This window comes from Gopherus flavomarginatus (assembly GCF_025201925.1).
Source record: "Gopherus flavomarginatus isolate rGopFla2 chromosome 13 unlocalized genomic scaffold, rGopFla2.mat.asm SUPER_13_unloc_2, whole genome shotgun sequence".
Classification (NCBI taxonomy): Eukaryota; Metazoa; Chordata; order Testudines; family Testudinidae; genus Gopherus; species Gopherus flavomarginatus.
The window spans coordinates 2,984,374-3,004,971 of record NW_026114610.1 but is presented as its reverse complement, the minus strand read 5'-3'; the positions used below and the strand labels follow the sequence as shown (position 1 = coordinate 3,004,971).

At 47.4% G+C, this 20,598-nt stretch overlaps 1 long non-coding RNA gene and 2 other non-coding genes across 3 annotated transcripts in view; 2 read left to right on the top strand and 1 right to left on the bottom strand.

Annotated features, from left to right (window-relative positions):
- The window catches only part of LOC127041354 (uncharacterized), a 116,803-nt gene that overhangs the window by 5,334 nt on the left and 90,871 nt on the right, over positions 1 to 20,598 (bottom strand). The window contains exon 2 of the long non-coding RNA XR_007771638.1: positions 1,794 to 1,831. This is a non-coding gene — a long non-coding RNA (uncharacterized LOC127041354). The remainder of the gene's footprint in view (positions 1 to 1,793; positions 1,832 to 20,598) is intronic.
- Positions 5,080 to 5,161, top strand: TRNAS-AGA (transfer RNA serine (anticodon AGA)). The gene has a single exon. It is a non-coding gene; the product is annotated as a tRNA-Ser (tRNA).
- Positions 9,003 to 9,074, top strand: TRNAE-UUC (transfer RNA glutamic acid (anticodon UUC)). Its single transcript has one exon. It is a non-coding gene; the product is annotated as a tRNA-Glu (tRNA).

Sequence of the window (20,598 nt, the reverse complement as noted above, 5' to 3'; positions counted from 1 at the left end):
TGACTCTGCCACCGCCTTGCTGTGTAGGCCCTTGGGTAGGTCACTTCCCTTCTCTGTACCTCAGGCTCCTCCCCATCTGTCCAATGGGAACAGGGACAATTCTCAAACTCTGGGCAGTCATGAGCTTGAGTGAGATAAGGGGCATTAAAACCCTCTGTGAAGGAGAAAGGGGAGTTTCACGGTGTTTAGCACCAAGGAATTCTAAAGTTTGCTAAAAGGTCTAGTCTGTGGAAACAAGAAATGGTCGGGACCAAACTTTTTAACCACTGCCTTTTTTAAGTCCATTCAGGGATGTGAGTCCCTGTCTCTTAGGTACCTGGGGTTCCTTGCCAGCAGGAGAGAAGAGGTTCCTGCCTCTGTTTTTGTGGCCTAAACAAACCAGGTGTTGTGCCCCAGGTCTCCTCTGAGATACCTGAAAAAGAACATCTTCCCATCCATGAACGGGACAGGACCTATCTTAGAAAGGGGAACAAAGAGACCCCTGAGACTTACAGACTAGCTAGCCTTACTTCCATAGCTTGAGAGATACTGGAATACATTCTTAAACAATCAGTTTGTCAGTAGCATCTACAGGATACTTTGGTACTTAGGATTAGTGAGCGTGGATTTGTCAAGAACAAATCATTCCAAACCAATCCTCTTTCCTTCTTTGGCAGGGCTCCGGGCCTAGCAGAGGCCGGTAAACAGTAGATGGGATCTAGCTCGGTGTTATTAAGGCTTTTGACAGAGTCCCGTAGGACATTCTCACAAGTAAACGAGGGAAATGTGGTCTAGATGCAATCAGTGTGATGTGGGTGCAGAGCTGTTGAAAGCTTAGATTCCAAGAGCACTTCTCCATGTCTGGCTGTCCAACAGAGAGGGTGTACCTAGTGGATCCGGCAGGGATCAGTCCAGGGTCGGGTACTATTCAATATTTTCATTACTGATTTGGAAAATGGAGTGGAGAGCATGCTTCTAAAATTTGCAAATGACACCAAGCACTTTGGAGCACAGGACTGGAATTCAAAACGCCTTTAACAAATTGGAGAATTGGTCTTCTTGAGCCAAACTCCATAGCTGGGCCCCACTCTCTAAACTGGGATGAAGTGAAACCCCAGAGCCAAACACTCCTCTTCCTGGACAGTGCGCTCGCCCTTGAATGGTCAGTTGTTACTTAGCACTGTCAGAGCAGCTTTGGCTGGGGGATTCTCCCAGCAATTTCCAATAGCGAGAAAGTATGAAATCCCCATCAATGAAACTCAGGAGTCTTGACTCCCAGTCCCCTGCTCCATTAACTCCAGCAGAGCACACTCCCTCTCAAAGGCAGGGGGAGCGGCCATGAGGGCCTGCTTGTAATTGCCAGCTGTGAGAGGGAGTGTGCAGCAGTGGTTAGCAAAGGGGCCTGGAAAGAAGGACTGCTGGGTCCCATCCATCCTTCTGACACTTGGTGTGACCCTGAGCCAGTAGCTTCCCCTCCCCAGGCCTGTTTCTCATCAGTAGGGTTGGGGTCGCAGTTCCAACAGCCCAGGGGGGTTGGGAGGCTCCATGAAGGTGTGTAAAGTGCTGGGATTTCAGGATCCCAGAGGCGCTGTCACCCCCACGCTAGGGTGATGTTCTGCACCCCCTGCTGCTGGCCAAGTTTCTCCTTTCCCTGGCAAAAAGACAGACTCTTGTTTTCCCAAACAGCCGATCACCCAGTGTCATCACCCTGCCTAAGGAGTAGCTCAAACCTCCAAAGTGCCTGGGCAGGGGCAGGACATTAGCACAGCAAGGGAGGGGTGTGGCAGTGACATCACAAAGGCCTTTTGCAGGACCTCAGACTATTGGTCAAAGGTGGTGGGGAGGTGATGACCTCACAGAAAGATGCTGACATCAGCCAGGCAGGACAGGGGCGAGGAACCAAGGAAACCTCAGAGACCCCTGTGGCTTTGCTTCAGCAAGTCTCCATCTCCAGGTCTCTCTCTGAGGACTGAGAGAGTATTTGGGATCACGTATGTGAGCACCAGGAGGAACCTCTTTTGAGTTTTCTCCTTCCCTTTTAGTGATTTTACTAGAAAACAGCCGTCCCTGTTTAGAAGGTAAGAGCCTCCTCGAGGGAATGGATGTCCTGGGCGTGTCACAGTTCGGGTGCCAGTGGCTCCCCCACACTGTAAGGAAGCTCCCGCCATCTGCTCTGTGTTCGCAGTGCAGGAGAGAGCAGCATTCCACGGCAGTGATTTGCTCCTGGCTGCCGGAGCAGAGCAGCAGGCTCAGCTGTCAGAACTTCCCAGAGCAATGAAAGGGGAGGGGCCCATGGCTCTGTAGCAGGAATGCAGGGCAGGCGAGTTCACGGCGAGCATTGTGGGATACTGGAGGAGTCCAGTTATGGTGATATAATGAACAGCAGCGTCTACTCTGTCACTTCAAGTTTGCTTCAAAAAGCTCTAGACCTCTCATCGAAGTTGTTTTATTTTGTCAGCAAAACAGGGCAGTTTTGTCGCCAGACGTGGCATTGCAGTGTGTGCACCAGCCACAAGCTGCCGACTGAGGTACTGTTGTGTGTTTTTCACACACCTGAGCAACATAATTCTGCTGAAACAACTTTGTAGTGCAGACCTGGCCAAAGATTCACTCACAAACAACTTGTAAGGAAAACGTCACCTGCTCCTCTGCTTTGCAGAATCCAAATACAAGCAAAGCTTGTCAGGCCCCAGTGGTGATGGCAGGGAGTCAGGTGTGGGCAAACACTGTGTTTTAGCCGCCCATGGGTTAGCTGGCTAAAGCATCTGTTTTGTAAACAGGAGATCCTGGGTTCAACTCCTGGTGGTGCCTTGCTGACTGGTTGTTGGGGCACCTGCTATTGGCTACTGTTAGAAGAGAGGATTCAGAGCTAGATGGGCCTTTGGTCTAGCCCAGTGTGGTTTTTCTTATGGTTTAAATAACACTCACAGGCACTGATAATAGAGTTACTGAAAGTTTGGGAGATAGCAGCGGGTAGGTCACTGCTCCAGTCCCCACACAGATGACACTCTCCCTCTGGGACAGGGGCAGGTCTGAGCTCTCACCCGAACGCTCATTGTGGCTGTCAGAATCTGTGAGCAGCTTGTTAGTTTATGCCAAAGGTTGAGTCCTGCTTTGTGCACTGTGTGTGAGAATGAAAATCCTAAACTGCCTCTTGAAATAACGAATGCAGCAGGACGTGTTATTGTCCCTGCTCCAAGGCAGACAGACCAATGGAGAAATGCCATCAACTCCAAGGTAATAATCCACTGCCGTTTTACATTTTTTGCTTGCTAAACTCCTTATCTGCCTGGCCCAGGCTGTCCTCTGCCTCAGCTGCTGCTCCCAGCCTGCTCTAGAGTCAAACATGGAGGGCTCCCAGAGGAACAGAGACTGGGACGGGGCAGCAGCCTGGGTTGGGCTGGGAAGATGCTTGGAGTTCTGGTTCCCTGAGAACTGGCCCGGCTTCCTTCTCTACAGCGAACAAATCAATTCCACGTCCCCTCCCCAGAAAAATCAGCCTAGAGCCAAGGGCAGCCGGTGACGATTCCCTCTAGTTCCCACCGAGGCAGGAGAGAACCCAGGGTGTTTCTAGGAGAGCTTATGGAACTGACGTGGGGAAACCAGCCTTTAATAACGGCAGTTCCAGTTTAAGATAAGTGTTTTTAACAATTTCTACAACATTAAAAAACCCTTCAATCGTAGTGTCACCACCCATAAAATTGCTTCAGCCTTATAGGTTCCTAAGTGCACAACTAAACATCTCTTCAAATCCAAGGGAGTGGAGATCAGTCAATGTTCAGAGTCATCCCACATAAAAGAACCATGTTGTGGTACATACTGGCCCCACCATGTGGTCGTCGCCTTTCCCTCCTCTCTGTTAAAAGTTTTAGTATTTTGCACAGAAACTTTCTTCCCTCAGGAGAGACCTGGGAACCAGGGCTGCCAGCCAGACAAACACCTTTAAGAGGAGGCGTAATCTGTCAAAAAATGATCTCCCTCCTTCAGTTCAGTGACACCCTGAAATGTTACTTATCAGGGCAGAGCCGGAGGACTGAAAGCAGCTACATCAAACCGCTGTGTAGCTAACAGGAATGAACACAAACACTCCCTTGTATCTGAAGAGATGTTTAGTTTTACCCTTGGCAAACTACAAGGCTAAAGGAAAAGGTGATGGTGGTATCAGATATAAAGAGTGAAACATAAAACAATCATCATAGTTATGCCCATAGCAACTGTAAATATTTCTAAATTCTTCTTATTATCATCAGTGTATTATTTTCTCTGTCATCTAGACATTGACTAGATCTTGACCAAGAAATTTGGATCTTGACAAAATAATCAACTACCCCTCGTTAAGGTAACGGACTTGACACCCACTCGGGTGTCTCCACGCAGGTTCAAGTACTAACAACAGTGGCACCTTACAGCCATAGCTTTTAATCAGGGCAATACATTGATACAAATTCCTGTTAAATCATTCCTCAGCCAGAGTCCATCGCCCACATTCCTTAAGGCACTGGGCCACCATGTGGACGTTTCATTTCCCTCCTCAATTTCACACAGAGGCACAATTTCCTTTGCACAGATCCAATAACAGTAAAACCTCCCTGTGTCTCTTGTCTGAGCCAGGGCATTCGATTGCAGTGAACCCTTCTCTCCTGCAATGGCAATGGTCAGACAGAGGGGACGTGGTCACCTGCATCCCTGCCAGGGAGATATTGGCTCGGCTCTTTCTTTCTGCTGCTGTTGTTAGTCCATGAAAGATCAGGGATGGAATGCAAGGCTGAGCTCACACACCAATCCCCTGAAACATTTCAGTGCCCCAGAGAAATCCTGCCCCCGGCTATTGGAATGATATGGTGGAGATTCGAATTGGAAAGGGACTGTCTGAATTGTCAGTGTGGGGAATGAACAACAATCTATAGCAATGTCGTTAGCCACAAACACACTAATCATGCTCCAGCTGGAAGGGAAATGGGCAGGAACTGTTGCTGTTCACCATGGACACACTTACACTAATGCACAGCAGTGAGTGTGCTGGGGAAGCTGGTCTGAGCCATTTGAAGTGACAATTCTGTGAGAACAGAATCATTGTGTAGTGCAGTAGCTGTACATCAAGTAGTTGTGGCCGAGTGGTTAAGGTGATGGACTAGAAATCAATTGGGGTCTTCCCACGCAGGTTTGAATCCTGCTAACTATGGTGGCATTAGTGTGTTGTCAGTACTGTTGTCTTAATGCTGGAGCCAGATCTGGTCTCACTCTGAGGCTGTCTGCACTTAAAATGCTGCTGTGACACTGCTCTAGCACTGCAGAGTAGACAGCTGCTACAGTGACTGGAGGGGTTTTCCATCCCTGTAATAGCTACATTGACAGAACAATCTTTCCTTTTGTTTAGAACTATCTAACTATGGTTTAGGTCAGCTTAATTATACTGGTTCTGGGGTTTTTCACACCCTGAAAGACGTGCTTGTTAGAGGGTTTATCCCATCACCTTCCCATTCCCTGGTCCTTCTCACGTGACCAGAGAGCAGCAATGCACGAAGTTCAAAGGTGCAAACAATTCAATGTTTATTGGCGTAAACTTCCAGCAAGCAATGATTCCAGTTTCCTTCCTCAGTATCCCCCTTCCCAGCTCTGACACCACAGAGACTTGCCTGTGTCCCTGTTCCCCTTCCCTGTTCCTATTTCCCCCCTTAGCAAAACATAATTCCAATTCCCCTACCCCTACCGCTACCCCCATTCCCATTCCCATTCCCCCCTTACTTCCTGATTGACTGCAGACTATATAGTAAAACTTGAGTTCTGCTTAGCTATACCCTAACCAATCATTTTACAGAAATTTAACTAACCAATCCTAATATAGTGTAACATGATTATCTAACCAATTATACCCCACCACCTTAATTGGTTTACACCCAACACATTAATTATACAGCAGACAGAAATAGTCACAGAACCAGACAGAGATTATACAGACACGTAATAGGAAAGTGGGGACTACAGTGATAGAACAACAAAGAAATGAGGATTTCACACCTCAGCTATTGGTAAGTGAATTATTCCCAGACAGGATGCTATCATGGTAGAGGTTGTGGGTGCTGCTTGCTTAACTGTCTGGCCCCCAGGGTAGGATTTTGAGGTTCACCAGTACTCTCTCAGAATGCCAGCACCCATCTTTTGTTCACTTAAAACGTGAGCAGGGAGATTACAACACCGCAGAACTCATGGAGCTCCAGGAAATGTGTAACTTTAGGGCCAGGTGAGTGTGTCTAAAAATCAGCTGTGCTGTAGAAGGTCTCTAGGAGTTGAAAGAGATGTGCCATCTCGACCGCCCTAAAGAGTTCATCAACTATTAATGAAAACTAGGGTTCATAAGTCATATTCTTTGTAGTATCAGGATGGTGGACTGGTCTAAAGTGCTAGTTATAAAAAATTTTTTTTCCAATCCCTTGGCTGTTCTGGTCTCTGCATAGAGATGTGATTTCACATCCCACTCCTGATATTACCATTAATTCTATCCAGAGAAAATGGCCTCACTTCAATTTCCTTTGGAACAATAGAACACCATTTGCTTAGCTTTTCTATTCCAGTAGCTGTGAGAGAAGTTCCAAACCAGGGGGAAACAGGGCCTGTTCTCTCGACCCATCAGTTTTTGTCTTCCTTCATTCCAAGCCATTTCCTCAGATACATCCGTATTTCCCACACTTTTATGAAACTTTAGAGTCATCATTTAATTGCCACACAACTGTACTTATGAAGTGAAGTGAAACACAACATTTTTTGGATATTCTTGCAGAAGAGTTTTGTTTTCTGACCTGGAATTGAACAGGGGCTACCCGAGGGGGACAATGCTACTCCCTTTTCTTTGCTCATCCAAAAAACATAAGTTTGTGGTGCCCTTTGTTTCCTTGTTCTTCAAACACCTGTCGGGGTGGCCTAGGGAGACTTGGTCCTGACTCTCAGGGTCCCTCCCTGCCCTACCTTTCTATATGATTCTGTTGTGTGGGTTTGTGCTGTGTCGTTGTCCCACGCTGAGCTGTTTTGCACAGCGTCACTTTGCACTCTGATGCATTGTTTCATGTTGTATGGTTTTTGCACTGGCTTGTGTTGCGTTGGTTTGAGCTGAGCTCTTTTGCAGTGCATCATTTTGCTCTATGGGGCGTTCATTTATATGGTGCTGAATTGTCGGGCTTTGCACTCCTACGTGTTGTCACTTTGTGCTGTGGAATGTCAGTTCACGCTGAATTGTTAGATGTTAGATTGGGGTGTTTCCACTTTTGTTGTTGTTTATATTGTATTGCGATGGCATCGAATTATAGAGCTGTACGGCTGCAAGAGCCCTGGAGAGGTCATGAAATCCAGCCCTCTCTGCTGAAGCAGGGCCAAGCAGAGACGATGCATTGGGGCCATGTGGGGTCAAGTGCCCACAGCAGTTGGCCCAGGCAGGGAGCAGAAGGAGAGAACCAGAGCCAGAGCAGGTTGTCTATGGGACCAAGTATATGTAGAGTATCCTTGACAGAGGTTTGTTTAACCTGTTCTTAAAAATATCCGAGGACAGTGACTCCACAGACACCCTTGAGAGCCTATTCCAGAGCTTAACTACCCTCAGAGTTAGAAAGCTGTTCCCAACATCTAACGTGAATCTCCCTGGCTGCAAATTAAGCCCATTACTTCTTGTCCTACTGTCAGTGGACATGGAGAACAATTGATCATCGTCCTATTAATAATGACCAAACTTTTCTCTTTGCAGACATCTGTAAAATGGTTCATTATCCCCTCTTCTTGCCTGAGGTAGAATGGAAGAGGAGAAAATACTCTCTTAACAGAGGATGCAAATGTCAGTTTGGTCTCTCTTCATGTTTGACTGAAGCTCAGAGAGAGGAAGAAACATGACCTGCCGAAGAGCATAGAGAGTTTGTTTCATTTTGATCTGTGACTATTAGCAGAAGAGTGACACCCTAAGGGCTGTCGCTACCACCCTCCATGGGCCTTGGATTTATGATGATGGGATTAAGATCATCATGCTCTACCAACTGAGCTAGCTAGATTTAAAGTCAGTCAACTGCCCAGTCGCAGTGTAGAAGGAGCCTGAGGGTGTTTATTTGTGAACTGAGGTTCCCTGTCTGACATTTGCCTTCTTTCCTGGTTTGTTATGTCTCCAGCTAGCAAACCGGAGCTGTCACAAGGCTGGTTAGATGCTGCTTTCTAGCCCAGAGAGCTTGCGTTGATTTAGTATGCTGCCGCCATCAGCTGGTCAGAATAACCAGGGTGAGAGGGTGGAATTTAGGATTCTCCCACCAAGGGGAGGTGCTGTTGGACTCATCTACTGGGGGAGAGTCTGAGTTTGAGTTCCCCATGTGCCACACACACATTTTCACAGGCCATCAGGTCTCCTGGGGAAAAACTCAAAAGAAGCCCAGGCTCAGGAGTGTCAGAGAAGGGAATCTCTGTTTGCCTTAAGAGGTGGGTGAGGGAAACCTGCAGGTGCTTAGATCCCTCCAGCACCTGATAGAACCATTTGTGGGAAAGGTCTGGGGAAGCCGAGGAAGACAAGGAGACAGGAAAGGGGCTTGCAGCTGTTATGCAATCACCATGCTCCCAGCAGAAGGGTCTGGGGGGCTCAGCACTCAGAACTCACAAGATGGCAAAGCTCAGAGCCCCATTACACAGAGTGAGAACGTGATCAGATCACATCAAGCGGTAGCAACACCCCTCCCTTGGTCTCTATGCCAGAGCTCCTATCAGCTCAGTTCTTCCCACAAGAGTCGGCTGCTGAGAGAGTTGCGATGGGGTAAATGAAGGCAGAGGAGGATTGTTCCTCATGGAGTTTTTTTGTGTGGCTCTGTGGTCCTGCTGGAGGAAGCATCATTTGAGTTTGTTTCAGTGACTTGGGTTGGGCTCAGATTGTGCCCCTGAGCACAGGGATTCCTGCACTCTGCTCCTATCCCCTCAGGGAGCAGACAATGGAGTGGTTTCAGAAAGTGGATAGAAAATAGTCTAAGAAAGTGTAGCATAAGTGAGAAGAAAAAGTATATCATTGCTCCCTGGTGGTCTAGTGGTTAGGATTTGGCCCTTTCACTGCCAAGGCCTGGGTTCAATTCCCAGTCAGGGAAAAGTGGCTTTAAACCAAAAAAGCTTCAGTTATTCTTCACTTGCAATGTAAACAAATCTGTGTCTTTTTCCTGATTCCCCCATCATCCCAGCGTCTCCATGGCAGGGCTGGCTCCAGGCACTAGCGCAGCAAGCAGGTACCTGGGATGGCCAATGGAATGGGGAGGCTTCTGTGGCAATTTGGCCCTCTGAGTCCCTCTTGGAGGGAAAGACTCACTGCCAAAAGTGGCAGAGGTAGAGCTGCCGCTGATTGCAGCTTTTTTATTTTTTTTTTTCCGCTTGGAGTGGCAAAAACACTGGAACTGGCCCTGCTCCATGGAAGACAATTTGTTAAATCCCAGATGAGTGGAGTTCTATCAGTTCTCAGCCTGAGTCCTTAGGGCTTAATCCTGAGGATATTGTCCCATCATGGGGCCATTTCCCTCCTCTCTTTCATACAGAAACACAATTTTCCTTGCACAGCCACAGGAACAGCAAGATCTTTCTCCGTCCCTTGTGCAACGCAGGGGGCCAAATTCCATGGAAACAATGGACAGGCAGGGGGCCCTGGGCACATCCAGCCCTGGCAGTGAGATGTTCCCTCCCCTCTTACTTTATGCCCCTGTTGTTATTTCATGGATTGTCTGGGATGCGGGAAAAGCTGAGTTCACTCCAGGTGGACGGTAAAAAGGACCCTCAAAATCTCAGGACCCAACCCCTGCTACCAAGATGCTGGGGATTTGAATAGGAAAGGGACTGTGTGAATTGTCAAGGTGGGGAATGAATAACAATCTACAACTAGATCCACCTCATTAACCACTGACACAGGCTAATCCTGCTGCAGCTAGAAGGGAAACTGGGAGTGATTCTTTGCTGTTCAGCCATGGAAACAGTGACCCAATTGCACCATAGTGAATGTGCTGGGGAAAGCTGGACTTCACAGGCAGGTGGAAAGAGCAGATCCTAGAAATACCTGGAGCTTCCCACACCACTGCTGCCACCAGAGTCAGGTGTTGAGCAACTCACAGCGCCCCTCCCCTCCCATTACCTTCCAGCAGGAGGTGGCCGCACCCCCCACCCAATGCAGGGGAGAGGGCTTAGTGTATCTCTGCACCCTGAGTCCAGGGCACCCACTCTCTCTGCCCCACACATAGAATCTGGCCCTGCTGAAAAGTGACCCTAAGAACCAGCAGCCTCCAGGACAGCAGGTTTGGCCTCAGAAAAGGGAATGTGTCCCCCATGCTGCTCTTAGGCCACTGGATGCTCTGGAAATAGGACAGCTCTGAGTGCAACATGCAACTCATCTAGGGATGTAGCTCAGTGGTAGAACATATGCTTTGCATGTATAAGGTTCTGTGTTCAATTCTCAGCATTTCCATGTTTTTTTTTCACTTTGCTCATGCCCAGCTGGGATGTGGCCCAGCGGTCTCCCTGCAGGAGTTTTAATCCTGTTGAGTGAGGGGCAAGTGCCAACTGAATGCAAGGTCTGGGAGGGTTTCTGCTCCTAAGTCACCTTGGTACATTTAAGATTCCCACCCGCTGTGCTGCTTGAGACAATGGTAGATGAGAAGGGCGAATCCTCCAGCACTGGAGGGAAAGGTCCCATCTGCACATACTGAGAGGCAAGGAAAAGAGCGGCAGTCAGTGCTCAGAGAGGAGAGAGGTCAGTGATTTACACCCACCAGGGGACACTGTCTTTTTGAGTATCACAGGGGCAGCTGTGTTAGTCAGGATCTAAAAAAAGAGACAAGAGTCCTGTGGCACCTTATAGACTAACAGACATCCAGGAGCATAAGCTTTCATGGGTGAATCGCCACTTCGTCAGATGAATGTAGTGGGAATTCTGTGCCTGGCTAGCCAACTACAAAAGCAGTTTCTCTTCCCTTGGTGTTCACACCTCAGCTGCTAGAAGAGGGCCTCATCCTCCCTGACTGAACTAACCTCCTTATCTCTAGCTGGATTCTTGCCTGCATATTTATACCTGCCCCTGGAAATTTCCACTACATTCATCTGACGAAGTGGGGATTCACCCACAAAAGCTTATGCTCCAATATGTCTGTTTCTCTGTAAGGTGCCACAGGACTCTTTGTCTTTTTGAGGTGAGTGCAGTTTACTTCGGATGGTGCTGATGATGGATAGAAAAAAGGCTGGAGTCAATGACAGATGAGACCACAGAAGGGGAAGGGGAATGGCAGCCCCACAGAAGGTCCTGGGTGCTCAGATGCCCCAGTTATTGCACCCTGGCCTGTCATAGAGAGAGAAAAGATACTGAGGGACCCAGCCTCCCTAACAGTGATCCCATGGACAAGAACCTGGTTGGGAGTGGGGTGAAGGTTCCCTGTGGGCAAAGTGGAGTTGAAATCCCTCAGTGTCCTGGAATTTAAGCAATGGAAGCTTCAAACCCTGCACGGGTGTGGGCTGAGGTGCATCAGCAGAAGGTTGGGCTGGACAGGGGTGGCAGGTTTTTATAATTTTTGGTGGTGCCCAGAATGGGACTAAGTCCTGCCCCATCCCCCACACACACCTGCCTAAGGCTCTGGGAGGGAGTTTGGGTGTGGGAAGGAGAGGGGTTGGAGTCTGGGAAAGCGTTCGGGTGCAGGGTCTGGGCTCAGTCAGGGGGTTGTGCTGCAGGAGGGTGTGCAGGGGGAAGGAGCTTGGAGGGAGTTTGGGTGCAGGTGTGGGGTCTGGGTTGGGGTTGGGGGTGCAGGAGAGGGTGAGAGGTGCAGCATTTACCTCGGGCATCTCCCGAAAGCAACCTGCACCCCCTTCTGGCAGCAGCCCCTAAGCAGGAGGGCTGGGGGCTTCTCTGAGCATGGCTGCCCAAAGACTCCACCCTTGCAGGTCCTATTGGCCCAGTTGGCAGAGTTGGCACTTGGGGTGGGGGCAGCACGTGGAGACCCCCCCATCCCAGGGGCCGCAGAGACATACCAGCCGCTTTCGGGAGTGGTGTGTGACATGGAGCAAGGGTGGGCAGGATGCCGCCTTAGTTCCTTTGTGCTGCTGCTGGTGGTGGCAGGGGTCCCCGGGCCAGGGCCGGTGCTTCCATTTAGGTGACCTAGGCAGTCACCTAGGGTGCCAGGATTATGGGGGTCGGCATTTTGCCGGGGGGACGGCAGGCGACTCCGGTGGACCTGCCACAGGCGTGCCTGGGGAGGGTCCGCTGGTCCCGCGGCTCCGGTGGAGTATCCACAGGCACGACTGCGGCAGGTCCATCGGAACCGCAGAACCAGCGGACCCTCCACAGGAATGCCTGTGGCAGGTCCACTGGAGCCATGGGACTGGCGCACGGGGTGGCAAAATAGCCATGAGCCTAGGTCACCAAAAAGCCTGGCGCCGCTCCTGCCCCGGGCCATTTTAAATTGCCCAGAGGTGGCAGGCAGGACCAGGGGGGACACTCCGAAAGGCCTAACGTTGCTTTTCACATCAATAAATCTTGGAACAGGACAGAAATGAAATGGCAGCAGAACCTAAGAAATTAAAAGCCTCCAGATTCATGTGTGTGCGCTGACTCCAAACAGAAACTGTAATTTGACTCGCTTTGTGTCTGGCCAGTAAAAAATCAGGACAAAATCATTCTAGTGATCGTCACCCTGGGTTTGAGGAGGCTCTGGTCTTATTAAAATATAACTAGCATGTTACACTTGTGTTTTTAAAGGTGGCTTCCCCAAGCAATCCCAAGTTGTTCTTCCCACAGCTGGCTGATGGGGGGCAGCAGGGCATCTCCGCAGTCTGGGGGAATCTCTCTGGGTCCCACTGTTAATTCTCCATCCTTTCTCCCCCTAATCACAGACACCCCTCCCCTCTCTATTATCAGTGTTTTAGAGAGATCCCTCCCTCCCTTTATGGGACACACACTCTCTGTGACAGAGACTGAGTGGGGCTCCTCTCTGCATGGCCCCAATGGGGAAGGAAAGAGACTGGGGGGGAGGGGGAGAAGACAGGCAGAAGGAGTCAAATGGGGCTAAACCAGAAAGGAGGAGATTTTCTTCCTGTTAAAATGTCCTGGAGTCTCATGGCTGAAAAGCCACATCTTGAGTTAGGTTTGATGCGTCAGCCTTACAATCGCCAGGCAAAGGTGTGACCCACAGAGCCTGATAACTGCCTGCATCCCAACTTTGTCTAAGAAGCACCTGCAGTGGTGCAACTGGTTAGTGCAGAGGGGGATACTACTGGGGTTATGAATTCAACATTTCTCTGGAGCCCTGGTTTCTATTCCTTGTGTAATTTCCCCTGCTTGTTTTGCTTAATTCACATGGAAAGTGCCGTGCTAGGAAAAGGAGAGTAAGTTCTAAAATGTGGAAGTAGGTGCATAGCTTGGAAACATCCCCCCTGTGCTGCCATTAGTTCCAGTAGATTGGTTACTGGCAGCATGAATTGATTTCTTTGCTGCTGTGAAAGCTGCCAGGAAGTGTCTCTGGTCACCAGAGCTCTCTGCTTCTTCCAGCACATCTCTGGCTCCTTTTCTGTCCCAGTCACTGCTGTAGCAGGGTCCTATATATGTAACCCTTCTTCTGCCCCTCTGAGATGGCAGCAACAAGGGCCGGGTTCAGTATCCAAGGGTTCTGTTTCAATAACACAATGCATAACCGGCTCGAGCCCCCACCCAGTGACCTGGGACACTTACATACCACACCCCCTGGGCACCTCTAGGAGGCAATACTTCCCCTCTCTCAAGCACAGAGTCCAAGTGTAGCAAAATCCTTTTAATAAAGGAAGGAAACAATGCAGCATCCCATTGGAGAAACATCACAAACAGGATTATAACACAAACCATAAACAAAAACCCACCTCCAAGTACGTTTGGCAATGTCCTTTTCCCTTAAGGGTCTTAAGTCCAATCACCCCAAAGTCCAACAACCCAAAAGTCCCTGGTCCATGCCACCCCAGAATTCAAGAGTTTATCTGCAGAGTTTTACCCCCCCAGCCTGGGTGGAAATGTGAGGGAGTCCACACAGAGTGTTAAGGGGCACCTTACATGGGCCAGGGACAACTGCTCTGCCTCTCCATGGAGTTCTGTTGCAGCCTTCACCACGAACAGATCCACCACACCAGCTGTGCTGCTCCTCCAGCTGTCCCTGCAAACCACTTCACTCCACTCACTGTTCTATGGGCTGCTCCAACACACTGAAAAACTGCTCTGCTCTGCCAGCCACTTAGTGATAGGTCTTCAGGCTCCCCTACTAGTTAACACAGCATTCAGGAAGCTCAGTTCTTAGTAGGGGAACCCTGGGATTGATGCATTATTGGCCCAACATGAACTCAGCTCAGCAGTCTCTAGATGGACTCCTAATGGAATCAAAATTAGCTATACTCTTCAACAGTGGAGAGACAAGAATATGTAAAAAATGTTCATGGCCCTACAAAAGATGACCATCCCATCAGGTACACACACACCAATCACCAACCCCACTCAAGTCACTAGGTTTTGGAACCCATGCCCCTTGTCTAGCAAGTGTCATTTAATTTATATGGAGACATTTCTGTTCTAAAGCAGTCTTGTAGTTCCTCATTCACATAATCACGTGGCAACACTTTATTTATCCTGTCCCAATAACAAAGAAATTGGGGATCCCAGAGCTGTCAAAATAACCATCCCAGGCTGCCTTGCTGAGTGTGCCCATGCAAATATTTGAGATTTCACACTTCTTGACATTCTTTCCGCACTTCCCATAATTCACCACCAGATATCAGGGTAGAGGGCATCCTGACTCTGCTTACATATACACTGAGCCTAAAGCTTTTCCAAGCCTTCTTAATGAAGTTGGCAGCGTGTCAGTCTCATAACCTGAAGGTCTTGAGTTCAGACCTCAGAAAAAGCAATGGGTTTCATAGACTCATAGACTTTAGGGTCAGAAGGGACCAATATGATCATCTAGTCTGACCTCCTGCACAAAGCAGGCCACAGAACTCTACCCATCCACTTCTATAACAAACCGCTAACCTATGTCTGAGTTATTGAAGTCCTCAAATTGTGGTTTGAAGACCTCAAGCTGCAGAGAATCCTGCAGCAAGTGACCCATGCCCCACGCTGCAGAGGAAAGCAAAAAACCTCCAGGGCCTCTGCCAATCTGCCCTGGAGGAAAATTCCGTCCCAACCCCAAATATGGCAATCAGCTAAACCTTGAGCATGTGGGCAAGACTCACTAGCCAGAACTCAGGAAAGAATTCTCTGCAGTAACTCAGATCCCATCCCATTGCAGACCACTGGGCATACTTATCTGTTGATAATCAAAGATCAATTGCCAAAATTAAGCTATATCATCCCTTCCATAGTCTTTTGCCCCCACTACTCCCCTTGGAAGGTTGTTCCAGAACTTCACTCCTCTAATGGTTAGAAACCTTCATCTAATTTCAAGTCTAAACTTCCTAGTGTCCAGTTTATACCCATTTGTTCTTGTGTTTACATTGGTACTAAGCTTAAATAATTCCTCTCCCTCCCTAATATTAATCCCTCTGATATATTTATAAAGAGCAAGCATATCCCACCACAGCCTTCTTTTGGCTAGGCTAAACAAGCCAAGCTCTTTGAGTCTCCTTTCATAAGGCAGGTTTTCCATTCCTCGGATCATCCTAGTAGCCCGTCTCTGAACCTGTTCCAGTTTGAATTCATCCTTCTTAAACATGGGAGACCAGAACTGCACACAGTATTCCAGATGAGGTCTCACCAGCGCCTTATATAACGGTACTAACACCTCCTTATCTTTGCTGGAAGTACCTCGCCTGATGCATCCTAAAACCGCATTAGCTTTTTTAATGGCCATATCACATTGGCGGCTCATAGTCATCATGTGATCAACCAATACTCCAAGGTCCTTCTCCTCCTCTGTTGCTTCCAACTGATGTGTCCCCAATTTATAACTAAAATTCTTATTATTAATCCCTAAATGCATGACCTTGCACTTTTCACTATTAAATTTCATCCTATTACTATTACTCCAGTTTACAAGGTCATCCAGATCTTCCTGTATGATATCCCGGTCCTTCTCTGTGTTAGCAATACCCCCCAGCTTCGTGTTATCCACAAACTTTATTAACACATTCCCGCTTTTTGTGCCAAGGTCAGTACTAAAAAGGTTAAATAAGATTGGTCCCAAAACTAAGCCTTGAGGAACTCCACTAGTAACCTCCTTCTAGCCTGACAGTTCACCATTCAGTACGACCAGTTGGAGTCTCTCCTTTAACCAGTTCCTTACCCACCTTTCAATTTTCATATTGATCCCCATCTTTTCCAATTTAACTAATAATTCCCCATGTGGAACCGTGTCAAATGCCTTACTGAAATTGAGGTAAATTAGATCTACCACATTTCCTTTGTCTAAATAATCTGTCACCTTCTCAAAGAAGGAGATCAGGTTGGTTTGGCATGATCTACCTTTAGTAAAACCATGTTGTAATTTGTCCCAATTACCATTGACCTCAATGTCCTTAACTACTTTCTCCTTCAAAAATTTTTCCAAGACCTTACATACTACAGATGTCAAACAGACAGGCCTATAGTTACTCGGATCACGTTTTTTTCCCTTTCTTAAAGATAGGAACTATATTAGCAATTCTCCTGTCATACGGTACAACCCCTGAGTTTACCGATTCATTAAAAATTCTTGCTAATGGGCTTGCAATTTCATGTGCCAGTTCCTTTAATATTCTTGGATGAAGATTATCTGGGCCCTCCGATTTTGTCCCATTAAGCTGTTCAAGTTTGGCTTCTACCTCAGATATGGTAATATCTACCTCCATATCCTCATTCCCGTTTGTCATCCTTCCATTATCCCTAAGCTCCTCATTAGCCTTATTAAAGACTGAGGCAAAGTACTTATTTAGATATTGGGCCATGCCTAGGTTATCCTTAACCTCCATTCCATCCTCAGTGTTTAGCGGTCCCACTTCCTCTTTCTTTGTTTTCTTCTTATTTATATGGCTATAGAACCTTTTACTATTGGTTTTAATTCCCTTTGCAAGGTCCAACTCTACATGGCTTTTAGTCTTTCTCACTTTATCCCTACATGTTCTGACCTCACTAAGGTAGCTTTCCTTGCTAATTCCACCCTTCTTCCACTTCTTGTAGGCTTTCTGCTTTTTCTTAATCACCTTTCTGAGATGCTTACTCATCCAGCTTTGTCTACAACTCCTGTCTATGGTTTTTTTCCCCTTTCTTGGGATGCAGGCTTCCGATAGATTCTGCAGCTGTGACTTAAAGTAATTCCAGGCCTCCTCCACATTTAGATCCACAAGTTCTTCAGTCCAATCCACTTCCCTAACTAATTTCCTTAATTCCTTAAAGTTAGCCCTTGAGAAGTCAAAACCCCTAGTCCCAGATCCATTTTTGATTATCCTTCCATCTAGTTTGAACTGAATTAGCTCATGATCACTCGAACCAAGGTTGTCCCCTACAACCATTTCTTCTATGAGATTTTCACTACTCACCAAAACCAATCTAAAATGGCATCCCCTCTTGTTGGTTCTTCAACTACTTGGTGAAGAAATCCATCTGCTATCACATCCAGAAAAATCTGAGCCCTATTATTCTTGCTAGCACTTGTACTTCAGTCTACATCTGGGAAGTTAAAGTCTCCCATGATTACACAATTCCCATTAGTGTTTATTTCATTAAAAACATTAAAGTGGTCTCTATCCATATCCAAATCAGATCCCGGCGGTCTGTAGCACACCCCAAGCACTATCTCAGGGGAGTATCTAGTAGCTTTCTTTCCCAGTGTGATTTTTGCCCAAACAGACTCTGTCCTGTCCATTCCATTACTTCTTATTTCTTTACAGTTAACCTCATCATTGACATACAACGCTACTCCACCACCTTTGCCTTTATTTCTGTCTTTCCTAAACAGCACATAGCCTTCAATATCTGTACTCCAGATAACAGAAACATGGTGGAATAGTAGTCATGACTACTATTCCACCATGTTTCTGTTATCCCTTTAATATCCGGTTTCACTTCCTGCACCAGTAGCTCTAGTTCCTCCATTTTGTTACCTAGGCTCCTCGCATTAGTGTACAGACATCTTAATTTTTGCCGTTTGGCTTCACTGACATTCTTTACCCTGTTAGGCACAGACATTCCACCACCAGCATCACCTGTTAGTCTGGTATCTACACTACCCTTCCTCCTTATGCCAATTCTTCTGTCCATGGCTGTATCCCCTCTTACTTTGTTTTCTTCACTCTCAAGGTTAAATTCCAGCATGGAGATCACCTGGACATCTCCCAACCATCTCCCCCAAATTCCTAGTTTAAAACTCTCTTAATCAGTTGGGCAAGCCTTCATCCTAGAAGTCTATTTCCCTCCTTACTCAGGTGAAGTCCATCCCGAGAGAACAGTCTTCTGTCCATAAATGCTTCCCAGTGGCCGTACATCCCAAAGCCCTCCTTATAGCACCACTGCCTGAGCCATCTGTTGATCGCCATAATCTTGTCACACCTTTGTTGCCCTTCTCTAGGAACCGGCAGAATCCCACTGCAGATCACCTGAGCCTCGATTTCCTTAAGCGTCTTCCCCAGTCTGGCATAGTCTCCCTTGATACGTTCCAGTGAGAATCTAGCCGTATCATTCGTTCCCACATGAAGGACAATCAACAGATTCTTTCCCGCTCCCGCTAGGATCCTTTTCAGCCTCAGGTCCACATCCCGTATCTTAGCACCCGGCAGACAGCACACCCTTCTGTTCCCCCGATCAGCTCTAGTTACAGGCCTGTCTATTCTTCTCAGTAAGGAGTCTCCAATCACGTAGACCTGCCTTTTCCTGGTGACAGTGTGATTCTCTGATCTAACCCCTGCACCCACTGGCTGCAAGTCCTCTCGATTCCTATTCCCCCTTGCAATCCTCCTGGGGCTCATATCTGGTGTTGCCTCCATTGACTCCTCCCCTCCTCCTGTAGGACTAACAGCTCTTCTCTTTTTCCTTGCCCTTTCTCCTTCAGCGACCACCTGCTGTGCCCCTTCTTTATTTTCCAACTCTACAAACCTGTTCCTGAGTTCTATTTCTCCTTCACTGGCCCGTCTTTTCCTCTGCCTGGTTCTCTTAGTCACATGCTTCCACCGTCCACTTTCCTCACCCAGCAGTCTCTCCTCTGAATTCTTTGGTCCTGCTTCAGATTTTCTACAGGAAATCAGAGAAAAGAAACTAGAGGAGAGTGGTTTCTAGACATCATCTCACACACATAAACACAGAGACTTTTCTAGGGCATTAACTTTTCCTTCTTTATGGAGCTTGTATTCTTCACAGAGCAAAATAAAACAAAAACATGAAAGTCTAAACCTAATACAGTATGAAACTCAGTACAGATCAAATCTCACCCTCAGAGATCTCCCAATAAGCTTCTTTCGCAGACTAGACTTATTTCTTGTCTGGGCCCAATCTTTTCACCAGGTATAGTCCTTGTTCCAGCTCAGGTGGTAGCTAGGGGATTTATCATGACTGCACCCACCTTTCTTCTGTTCCACCCCCTTATACAGCTTTGGTACAGGGTAGGAATCTTTTGTCTCTCTCCTGGGGAAAAGCCCCAGATTTAAGATGGATTCCTGTAGTAGGTGACATGGTCATATGTCCTGGGAGACTCCAAGCCTTCATTCTCCCTGGCCTGACTCACAGATGGTGCAGGACAGAGCCATCTCCAGTCTATTGTCCTGGTTGATGGGAGCCATCAAGAGTCCAAACTACTATTAATGGCCCACACTTTGCATCATTACAACAGGACCTCAGTTATAGTTCATATTTCTAGTTTCAGATCCAAGAATGATCTGTTTATGCAAATAGGATGAACACACACAGTAGATAATAAGCTTTGTAATGATACCTTACAAGAGACCTTTTGCATGGAGCATATTCCAGTTACATTATATTCACACTCATTAGCATATTTTCATAAAATCCTATGGAGTGCAACGTCACAGCAGGGAAAGGGTTTTACTGCAGCACCTGGGAGCAGTTGAGTTTCATGTTCAGGCCGTGGTATGAGTTCCTCCAGGTTTCTCGTAAGCACACAGGGACCTTAGTGGGTGCTCTCAATACAGGAATGGCCCAGACATGATAAAGTGATGGGGATTGCATTTCCTTTTTTATTTTTGTATTTCCAACAACATTTCTGTTTGTGATTTCGCTTTGCTTTGTATAAGTGTGTTTTCTCCTGGATCTGATATTTAACTAAAAAAGACTAATGCCTCAGGGCGCCAGATGGAGGATCAGGCTGGGGCTAGGACTGCTAAGAGAGCAAGAGTAGCAGGTTTTCTGTATTGTTTCCTGCCCTCATTTTCATTTTCTCTTCTGTACAAAATTTGCCTCAGCTGTATATGAGCCTGACTAGCTCAGTTGGTGGAGCATCAAGCTTTTAATGTGAGGGTCCAGGGTTCAAACTCCTCTTCAGGTGAAAAAAGAACTGTTCCTCTCAAAATGAAAGAAGACATCTCTCCAGGCTGTTATTTGACAGTGTGTCTTTTCCCCAGGACTAGGATTTTCACTAGGGAGGGCCATGTGCTGCCTGTGACTGAAGGGGCAACTTCCTCACATGCCCACTGGCCTCTCAATCTGGATTAAGA